Below are 11,429 nucleotides of genomic sequence, written 5' to 3'. Positions count from 1 at the left end.
GAAAGTTAGGGGGGAGGACGAGATTAAGGAGTTTGAGGGGAAAAGTTGGCCGAAGCTGGCACAGGACTGAGCTAATTGGAAAAGTATGGGAGAGCCCTTTGTCCTACAGTGGGTGTAGTCAGGCTGATGATGACGAAGTCGGAGACAGCGCAGCGAGCCTTGGAAAGAGAAATGATAGGTGTAAAGTTAAGATATAGGAAGAGAGCAGAATAGTTCAGGGAACAAACACGAGATAAAGATATCCTAGTTGATCTATACGACCAGGGCAAATATGAGAGCAAAGAGACAAACGAAGACAATGATATGTACGCGGGAAAACGCTGCTGTTGATCCTTTCTCTGTACAGTCTCCCTTGCCGCCGCTCGCCGCAGCTCAAGGCAAACTAATCGAAGACGGAAGTTTAACCAGGACCAGTGATAGAAGACGCAGCGCCTGACCTCCGATACATGGAAATTTCGTAAAGTGCATGTTTATGCATACGGCAGTAGTGGTCTCGGAAAAAAAAAAGAAGAAAAATATTAGGAGAGATCATTTGGAGTAATGCGGATGAATCGTGACAGCAGTGTTATTTCACTCGCCAGTCTGTCCCAGTTTTGATTCTATTCTAATTCTGAGTCCATTCCTTTCACTTGCAAATCCATTCCAATTCTTATTCCATCCCAGTTCCAACTACGCAACTACGCAAAATCTGTCGCACTGAGAAATCGCGGCGAGTGGCTCAATGCGATGTGGCCTGTGAGAAACAGGTTGCTCTTCCCGAGCAATGCGAGGAGGAATGGCTCCTTGAAGAATCATTTTTGCCCAAGTAGTTCTTCGTGAGGCTGTATATTTTGCGCATAGGCCTTTTCTTCCTAGTCATTATCATATTTGCTGAATCATTCTTTCCTCCTCCCTCCTTTCACCTACAAGTGCTGAGGGCAAGGGGAGAGGGCCGGGCCCAAAGTAGGACGGTTAACAGGTGGGGAGAGGGGATTGCCTCCAAACATCACCTGCCATCGGTTGGCAAGCGTATACGCAAGTCACGGAGACGCCGACGTCGACTCACAGTTTTCGCCTTCGTGGGCGGCCTAACGATATCTCATTAAAAAAAAAAAAAATTCACTGGACAGTTACTACTGTGCAACGCGGATTAAGCGACAGATCTGGAGCTACTGTCATTTCGGGATATATCGAGGTAAAGAGTTTGACAGCCCTCTTTTTAGTTTTCCACACATACTCGTTATTCGACTAGCCCTCCTATCTGGTGCACCGTTCCAGGCCCACGTCGCCATCTGTGCTGATGCGCTCTTCCGACGGTACGTTTTGCAGAAGCCGCCGCAGAAGCCGCGTACCATATTCCTCCGCTCCCACCCTGCTCTCCCTGCCACGGTAACCACTCTCCGGTTACGCTTTCCCTCTCGTCATACCCTTTTACTTCCACGCTAACCACCCTCCGAGTGGTTCCCACGGCAACATCCCTCCGGTTACGCCGTTGGGTCACGCACTACTACTACGGCGTCAAACCCAGGGAACGGGCGCTTAACAGCTGCCGCTGTAAAAACTCGCAGGGCAGTTACGACTTCGTAACGCCAAGTTTGTCTTCTATAGCGGAGTGTGCGTGGTGTCACTATGTTGTCTCTCATGAAGTCATCGTGTTCGGGCCATTCAGACTGTGGCACGTTGCGGTGTCGCTATTTTAAGAAGCTGATCGAGGAATTTTAGTCGCGCGCTTTGCGCTTGTTGCTAAATGTTTGAATACCGGAGATTACTGCTATAGTTCTCTTGGATAGCCTGTTGGTCAGAACGTGTCGCAGTCAGACGCAGTTCTCCACCCCGACCTTTGGTGTCTAACTAACTAAATAACTATGTGCCTCGCCCACAAATTATAGCATAGCGCGATCCGCTACCGTAAGGCACCACTGCGCATGCGCCGATCACGCTGACGGCGCTATATGGTGAGGCGGCTCTAGCGGGGTCGGGAGAGAGGTAAGATAAAAAGTTAACAAAAGCAGTGTATTTTCTGCTCTGCGAGCTCTTAGAGAACGTCCCCGCAGGGAGGCGTCTGCAGCATGCAGACGTTGGTGAGTGGCGACACCACGGGGTTAACCCGAGCATCCGCAGGGACACCCCCGCAGGGGGATGATGGTGAACAATGCGTCACCACGGACCCGAGCATCCGCGCTTAGCCGTGCGTGGCATCGCCGTGTCCGGGGAAAAGGGGATCCTGGTGGTTGAGCCGATGCCGAGCGTTTGGACCCTTAAGGCCCCTCGGCGGAGGCAACACACCACTTTGGCCCCAGCTTCCTGTAGACGGCACCTCCGGCCTGACCCGACCGGGGGAAATCGGCAGTCGCCTTTTCCTATCCTCCCCTCTATCTTTCACTTTCCTATCTCTTTCTTACAACTCTCCTGTCTCCTCCTCTTTTCTTCGTTTTTTCCTCTTTTTCCTGGCGGCGAGGGTTAACCGTGTGTGACCAACTACCCTGAGTTGAGTCATATTAGGTTATAGTTAAGGTGTACAGCTGGCGTGGGCAGGACTTGTTCGCAAGTTCCTGTCGCGTCCCCTTGTTGGACTCCATGGTGGGTGGCTGGCACCATGACCGAAAAACATCAATTTTTATGGCTCCCCCACTTTCCAAACTTGATCGCTCTCTCAAGAGAGGGCGGAACGAAGCAGATGTTTTTTTCCAAAAAAGAAAAGTGAGTTTTCCTAAATACCATGTCATCCATAGTGAAGTAGAAAATAAGCAAGCAAGAATCCTGTCTCCCTTCCTAGTATCAAAGTGTTTGACAGAAGCCTTGGGTATTGGCTACAAGGTATCAAAAATGGCCAGCGGTGACTTACTGCTCGAACTGCGAGACAACATCCAGCACTCAAAACTCGTAAACATTGTGTCTGTTGGAGATATTCCTGTCTCCGTGACTTCACACCGATCTTTGAATACCGTCCGGGGCGTGATATCCGAAAATGATTTTGTCCACATCACAGAAAAAGAGATGCTCGAAGGTCTGAGTGACCAAGACGTGATAGACGTTCACAGAATCAAGATCCGGAAGGATAATAAGGATATAGACACAAAACATATGATCCTGACGTTCAGCACTAGCACACTGCCCGACACAGTCGAAGTAGGATATCTGAAAGTTAACGTAAGACCTTACATTCCCAACCCTCGCCGATGTTTCAACTGCCAAAGGTTCGGCCACGGCTCGCAAAGTTGCCGCGGTCGGAAAACGTGCGCGAAGTGCGCCTCGAAGGATCATTCTGATCAATGTGACGCAGCCCCGCACTGCGCAAACTGTGACGGAGACCATGCAGCATACTCCAGGGCGTGTCCGTCCTGGAAAAAAGAAAAGGAGATAATCACCATAAAGACAAAGGAAAACATTTCATTTCAAGAAGCGAGAAGGCGTTTCGCACTCACCAACTCATTCTCCTTCACAACAAAACAAAACTTCGCCGATGTGGTGCGTGGGCGCGGCGCACCACACCAGGCTTCGGCACCCGTCCAGGTCACACGCAGTGAGCCTGTGGCGGTGCCATCCGCGCCCCAAGGCAGAGCAGCTAACGCTGCTCCGCCAACTGCAATCCAGGCTGCGCAGACCCCCGGGTCGGCGGGCCTCAAGACCTCTTCCCACAGGTCGAGGTCAAACTCGAACGCGACCGTGCCTCCTGCACGGTCGTCCAGCGCCTCCGCAGAGGCGATGGACACGGCCCCGGGCAGCCCCGCGCCGTCCACGTCGGACGGTCGACGGAGCTCTCTGGATCGATCAAAAAAAGACAGGCCCCGAGTCACGGGGCCAACAACAACTTGATCTACCTTTCCACCCTATAGAAAAACAAAATTAAGATGGCTTTCATAATACAATGGAACTGTAGAGGACTTTTAAACAACTACAGTGACATAAAAGACATACTAGGAGCACACGCTCCTGTCGCCTTATGCCTACAAGAAACAAATTTAGGTCCCCAAAAAAATAACTTTCTAAAGAATTACACTGTTTTCCGCCGCGATCGGGAACAGGCGAGCCGACTATCGGGAGGCGTAGCCATCGTAGTGAAAAGCGGCGTCCCGGCTCGAGAGCTTAAACTAAAAACAAGACTTGAAGCTGCCGCAGCCACTCTGGTTGCCCATAAAACCATCACAGTGTGCTCACTATATATCGATCCGCACTTTAATTTAACACTACATGACTTAGAGGATCTTTTAGAGCAGCTACCAGAGCCATACCTGGTAGTTGGAGATTTTAACGCACATTCATATTTTTGGGGAAGTGAGAAAACTGACGCTAGAGGCCATCTCGTAGAGGATTTTATTTTATGCAATGACGTCTGTTTACTCAACTCTAATAAACCTACATACTGCTCCCCAACCTCGGGGAAAATGAGTGTTTTAGATTTGTCTTTTAGTTCACCGTCTGTTTTTAACGATTTTAACTGGAGTGTTTTAGACAATCCATATGGAAGTGATCATCTCCCTGTCGTAATAAGTCTTTCATCCTCGCTAACAGTTATTCCCACAAAACCACGGTGTTTGAAGCTACATTTAGCTGACTGGCAACTTTTTACAGCACAAGCTACATTAGAGAAAATAGTTTTAGAAAATGTTGACATCAATGAGATAAATGAAAAATTCACGAATTGTATCTTAGCTGCCGCACATTTAGCTATTCCTCAATCCTCTGGAATAGTAAAACAAAATCACAAATACTGGTACACAAAACAATGTAAAGATGCAAAAAATAAACAAAACAAAGCCTGGGGCATTTTTCGGAGATATCCAACACATGAGAATCTCATAAACTTTAAAAAAGCAAGAGCAAAAGCACGATACATCAGACGCAACGCAGAAAGGGCATCATGGCAACAGTACATATCCTCGATAAACAGCTCAATAACATCCAAAAAAATGTGGGAGCAGGTGCGGAAATTCACTGGAAATTTTACTCCTTTCACATTTCCAATGCTAACAACACCCGGTACTCAAACAACATTAGAAGAGCAGGCCAACATATTGGGTGAGCATTTTGCTACAGTATCAAGCTCAGCCAACTACACACACTCTTTTCAAAAGCACAAAACAATAGTAGAAAAACAAAAACTTCCCTTCAGAACATGCATACATGAAGACTACAATCAGCTAATTACAATGCAGGAACTAAACGCAGTACTAACATCCGGTAAAAAGACAGCACCAGGCCCAGACAATATACATTATGCCATGCTTGCTCACCTCTCTGAGACTGCCATAGAAGCTCTCCTAAAATTTTTCAATAAAATATGGATGAGTGGAGAAATCCCCCAAGCATGGAGAGAAGCAATCATTGTACCCTTTCTAAAACCTGGCAAACCACCAACTAGTCCCACCAGTTACAGGCCAATAGCATTCACTAGCTGTATAGCAAAATCATTCAAAAGCATTCTAAACATCAGACTAACCTTCATACTTCAGTCCCGGCAACTTTTAGATATACACCAATGCGGGTTTAAAAAGACATGTTCCACAACTGATCACCTTGTTCGCTTTGAGAACACAGTCCGGGAAGCGTTCATCCACAAGCAACACTGTATCGGGGTTTTCTTCGACCTGGAGAAGGCTTACGATACCACGTGGAGGTTCGGTATCCTCCGTGACCTAGCGGACCTAGGTATCCGCGGCAGGATGCTGAGCTGTTTGAACGACTTCCTAACCGACCGCACGTTCCGAGTCCGCCTAGGCGCAACCTTCTCCAACACTTTTATTCAAGAAACTGGCGTACCGCAGGGGTGCATCCTCAGCACGACCTTATTCATAATCAAAATGAACTCAATAGGCAAAGTAATCCCAAAATCCATAATGTACTCAGTTTACGTAGATGACCTCCAAATAGCATGCACGTCTTCCAGCATACCTACCTGTGAGCGACAGATACAAATAACAATAAATAAACTGGCCACCTGGGCAGATAGAAACGGATTTAGATTTTCTCCTCAGAAAACAGTAGCGGTTCTATTCTCTTTGAGACGAGGCCTACAGGCCGACCCCACACTATATCTAAACCAGACCCCATTACCTGTCAAACAAGAGCATAAATTTCTAGGGGTAACTTTCGATAAAAAGCTCAGTTTCTTGCCACATATAAACAGCCTAAAGAAAAAAGCTTCCCAAGCCCTCAATGTACTGAAACTACTGTCAAGAAAACGCTGGGGGTCTGATAGGGCATGCCTGTTACATATATATCGTTCTCTGGTTCGCTCTAAGTTAGACTATGGGTCCATCGTATATGGCTCAGCAAGACCATCCTACATAAAACGACTGGATCCTATCCACAATCTTGGTTTAAGGTTGTCTTCAGGTGCTTACAGAACTTCACCAATAGCAAGTCTGTATGTGGAAATGAATGAACCTTCCTTAGAAGATCGAAGAACTGCACTAACTTGTACATACATCCTCAAAATCCTTTCACAGCCCAAACATCTCTGTTACCCAATTGCCACGAAATGCCCATCCCGAATACTCTTCAATAACAAGCCTCACGCGATTAAGCCGTTGCTCTTGCGCTTCGAAGAAAAATGCCAAGCTCTGGACATACTAAACGAAATTAAAAATATTGCCCCAACACACGAAGCGCTACCACCGTGGTACACTCTCCCCACAGTGTGTGACGTCACACTAACACGCTTCAGTAAAACCTGTACACCACACGACCATATAATACAAGAATATCTAGCACTACAAGAAAAATACAGAAATTACACTGCATTTTATACTGACGGGTCAAAAACTCATGCTCATGTAGGAAGCGCAGTAATACAAGGAAAAAATGAACATGCAGTACGACTTCCCTCATGTGCTACAGTTTTCACCGCGGAGTGTTATGCTATTAGTGTCGCGGTACAGAAAATAACAAATGAAAACATCAAAAACAGCATCATATATACAGATTCACTGAGCGTCCTTACAGCATTAAACTCCAAAAATGCCACAGAACCACTGATTGGAAGCATCATACACAATATAGTAAAGGTCACAGCACAAAAACATGTTATAAAATTCTGCTGGGTTCCCAGTCACATTGGCATTAGGGATAATGAGAGAGCCGACATGTGTGCTGCACAAACCAGAACCATGGAAATAAAACATGTGAATTTGCCTCCTAGGGATTACATGAAGTTACTGCATAGCAGACTAAGAGCCAAGTGGCAAGCTTCTTGGGAAAATGAACGACACAACAAGCTGCATACCATAAAGCCCATTTTAAAAGAATGGAAATCATGCCGCCATAAAGAACGTTTTATCGAAGTAATTTTATGTCGTTTACGCATAGGTCACACACACATCACCCATAACTTCTTATTAACAAAAAAAGACAAACCTGTGTGTGAAATGTGTGGTGAGGAGCTCACAGTAAATCACATTTTAATTTCTTGTTCACATCTCGAAGAACTTAGAAAAAATTTTTTTACGGTATTTTACAATGAACACATTCCATTTCATCCCGCACTGCTTTTAGGCGAGCAAACACTTGTCGAATTTTCACTTGTTTGTAAGTTTCTAAAGAAAGCCAATGTTTTAAATCTATTATAATGTAACCTCTGTACACTTGACATAACATCATCTAACCTTGTGTTTGGCGCATGATAGCCATAGTTGCTTATGCGCCATAAAACCCCATATAACTAACTAACTAATCTTAGAGAACGGGGGGGGGGGGGGGGGGGGGGGAGGGGGTATATGGCGACTGACTCACCGTTCGCATCGGCAGCGAGCGGGAGGGCGAGCGAACCGACGCTTCACGTGGTATGACGATAGGCATGATTAAGCGCATTGAGGCAAGTGCAGGGAATAAGTGTTGGCTTGTTTGGAATGGCAATCAATTCTCCCTCTCTGTCGCGACAGAGACCCTACAGCTTCTGCGCTCAGAAGGTCATGTTGCACGTGCACGCCGTTATCAATCACACGGCGGTAAACAGGCTTGTGCCACATACGTTGCTCCTCCAACGCGTATCGACTACAGCGCGCGTGGCGAGATGAAAAAAAAAAAGCGTGAGCTCAGCGCGACGACGATACCTGTACGGAACACTGTTGTAAGCCACAGTGATACAACCGGAGCATAGATCTTTCTGTTGACTCACTGTTAGATGATCGACTAATCCGCAGTCTAATCTGCGGTAAACAAGGCATTTCTTTCTTTTATTGCACTTAGGTAGAGATCCCAGACCCCCTGCGCACCCAACTCCTTCTCAGACCGATTGCAGTCTCCAAACTACCCCCTAACCTCCGCCTCGCATCAATTCCACATAACATGTCTGCGCGCGCGCGCACGCACGCACGCACGCACACAGCCGCTAAGCCTACGCATGCAACCACAAACCACCCTTGAACACTACGGCGGACGGACGCCTGCCTTCACGGACCGCGGGCTCCACAGCAGCCATCTTTCTTCACCCTTCCCTCTCTTTCTTTCTTTCTTTCTTTCTTTCTTTCTTTCTTTCTTTCTTTCTTTCTTTCTTTCTTTCTTTCTTTCTTTCTTTCTTTCTTTCTTTCTTTCTTTCTTTATTTCATTTCTCACAACAGAGAAAAAAGGAGCAGGAGCTAAAGGCTCATAGCCTGACAGAGGCTCCTGCCCCAGGTAGCACAATTCGGCATTTCAGTGCACACTTAATAAAAAGAAAATATAGACAGGGAAACAGCTTTCAATTACAAAAAAACATTTGAACTTATAAATATTTCAACACATAAAAGTGAACATATATATACGGGATTAGACAACATTTAGTAGAATTTAAGGGAAAAAAGAAACGCTAAATGCACATTTCGGCACTCTGCAAAACTCATGTAATTGCAAACACACACACACACAGATTACAGACACATAGCACATCGTACTCTGATAATATATATACACCTTGATTACACCGAAAATTAATGAATGCAACAATGTCTTATTGAAGAAAAGAAATTTTTTTTTTTTAACAAATACGATTTGACATATTTCTTAAACTCCGGTTTTTCGAATTTAATTTCTTCTCCTATGTAATTCAGCAAATAAGGAACTTGGAAATGTAAGATCTGTCTGCCATAATTGGTCCTAGTGAGCGGTATTCTTCTTGTGTGTTTACGTAAGGTGTATTTTGGTTCTTGGAGGTTTGCTTCAGAGAGGTACAATTTATTGTTTTTTATGTATTGCAATAACTGGAAATAATATATTTGCGCAGCTGGAAGCATTTCATGTTTAATAAATAGCTTGTCTGTTGGAAGATCAGATGGTTTTCCTTGATAATTTTCAAATATTCGCAACACCTTTTTTTGGAGGATCGTTAGTTTGTTATAGTTATGAGCTGTAGTAGTACCCCACACTAGACTACAATATGATAACTTGGAGAGGAAAAGAGAGGAATACAATGTTTTCTTCAACCACAAAGAAATGAGCTTACCAATTTTATACATACAGCCCACGGTTTTTCCTAACTCTGCAGCTTATTTATTCACATGCGTGTTCCAGGACATATCGTTTTGAAACCATACGCCTAAGAACTTTTGAACTGTCACCTCATGCAGTCGCGTGTTGCGAAATAATATTACAATATTTTCAAAAGACTATTTATTTATAGGTTTAAATATCACATATTTGGTTTTACTTACATTTAACTGTAACTTATTTGTGTCCAACCAGTAAGAGAGTTTTTCTAAGTAATCATTTACTGTTTTTTCTAAGTGAGGCAGTGACGCATTTGAAAAGAATAGGTTTGTGTCATCTGCATACATGACTATTCGAGGTGAAGAAGGTATTAATGGAAGATCATTTATGTACAGATTAAATAACAAAGGCCCTAGTATCGACCCTTGAGGAATACCATTTAAAATTACTGATCGTGGCGAGGACAGTTTATTGAAAGACACATATTGATACCGTTTGGTCAAGTAGCTCTCTAAGAGTTTGTGCGCATTCCCCTGTATTCCATACCTCCGCAGTTTACATAAAAGAATGTCATGATTAACGGAGTCGAATGCTTTACGAAGATCTAGAAATAAGCCTATTGTGTATAAATGATTTTCGATGTTCTTTATTATTTCTTGCTTGACGTTGAGTAGTGCGAGTTCACATGATTTGTTCTTCTGGAAACCGTACTGAGCATCGCTCATTATACTGTATTTATCTATGAAGCTTATTAATCTTAAATTTATGATAGTTTCGAACACTTTTGAAAAAATTGGGAGGACAGATATGGGCCTGAAGTTATTTACTGAGCTATCATTCCCACCTTTATGAATAGGACATACTCTAGCTATCTTAAGGCTTTCGGGAAATATTCCCGTCTCAAGCATACAATTGATAATGTGAGTTAAAACTGGTGAAATAATGTCGGATACATGTTTGATGGGGACAGCTTTTATATCATCACAACCAGAGGCAGAATCATTCTTTAGTTTATCAATAATTTTGCTGACTTCATGAGGAGAGGTAGGGGACAATATAAGCGAGTTTACCACGCTTTCACTTGGCGGGACAGTAGAAAGAGTGCTGATGGAGGCTGCAAACATAATTTCCACAACTGATAAAATGTTCATTCAGCGCTACCAATGAATCTTTAACATTCAGACTATGGTCATTTTGAGTAACACTCAATGTGTGTTCCTGCCCATTTTTACCAGTAAGTTTCTCACTTCATGCCAAATTTTCCTGGGATCATTAAAAATGCGCGCAAATAGTTCCTCATAGTATTTAAGTTTGGCCGTTTTTATTTCCACATTAACCTTATTGCGAAATTTCTTGTACCGAACAAGTTCACTCGCATCGCGACTCTTTATAAACGAATGGAACATTTTATTCCTCTCTTGTATTTTCCTGTACAGTGTGACATTTATCCATGGTTTCCTTACTTTTTTATGCTGGCTAGCCGTTGTTTGCACAGGGAAAGCTCTTTCGTAGCACGTAATAAAATAACTAAAAAATTTATTGTAAGCATCATTTGGGTTTGTCTCATTTATTACCGATACCCAATTGACATTTTCAATAAGGATGCGAAAATGTTCCAGTGAACTTGAATTTATGCGGCGGTAATAATAAACACCCCTTCTACTTATGCTATTATGGTGCGGTATGAAGAAAAAAATTGGTAAATGGTCACTAATGTCTGCAGACATAACGCCGGCTGACGAGTTTGGGGGATGTACATTTGTGATACACAAGTCTATCAGAGTGGAACTATGCTGGGTGTTACGTGTGGGTATAGTGATAGCGTTTGAACATGCGTAAGAGTTTATTAAGAGGTTAAGCTGCCTTGAACACGTGTCGTCGATCAACATATCTATATTCATGTCACCTAGAATTGCAAACGCTTTGCCGGAGTTATTCAGATACGTCAACAGGTCCTCAAGAAAAGAAAAGAACTGGATTTTGCTCCCGCATGGCGGTCTGTACAACACTGCGGCTAAGGTACGGTTTAAGCGAAGTAGGAGGCATTC

The sequence above is a fragment of the Amblyomma mixtum genome, chromosome 2 (genome assembly GCF_055824585.1).
Source record: "Amblyomma mixtum isolate Tamu chromosome 2, ASM5582458v1, whole genome shotgun sequence".
NCBI lineage: Eukaryota > Metazoa > Arthropoda > Arachnida > Ixodida > Ixodidae > Amblyomma > Amblyomma mixtum.
The sequence above is the reverse complement of the archived record's forward strand: the minus strand, read 5'-3'. Positions refer to the sequence as shown.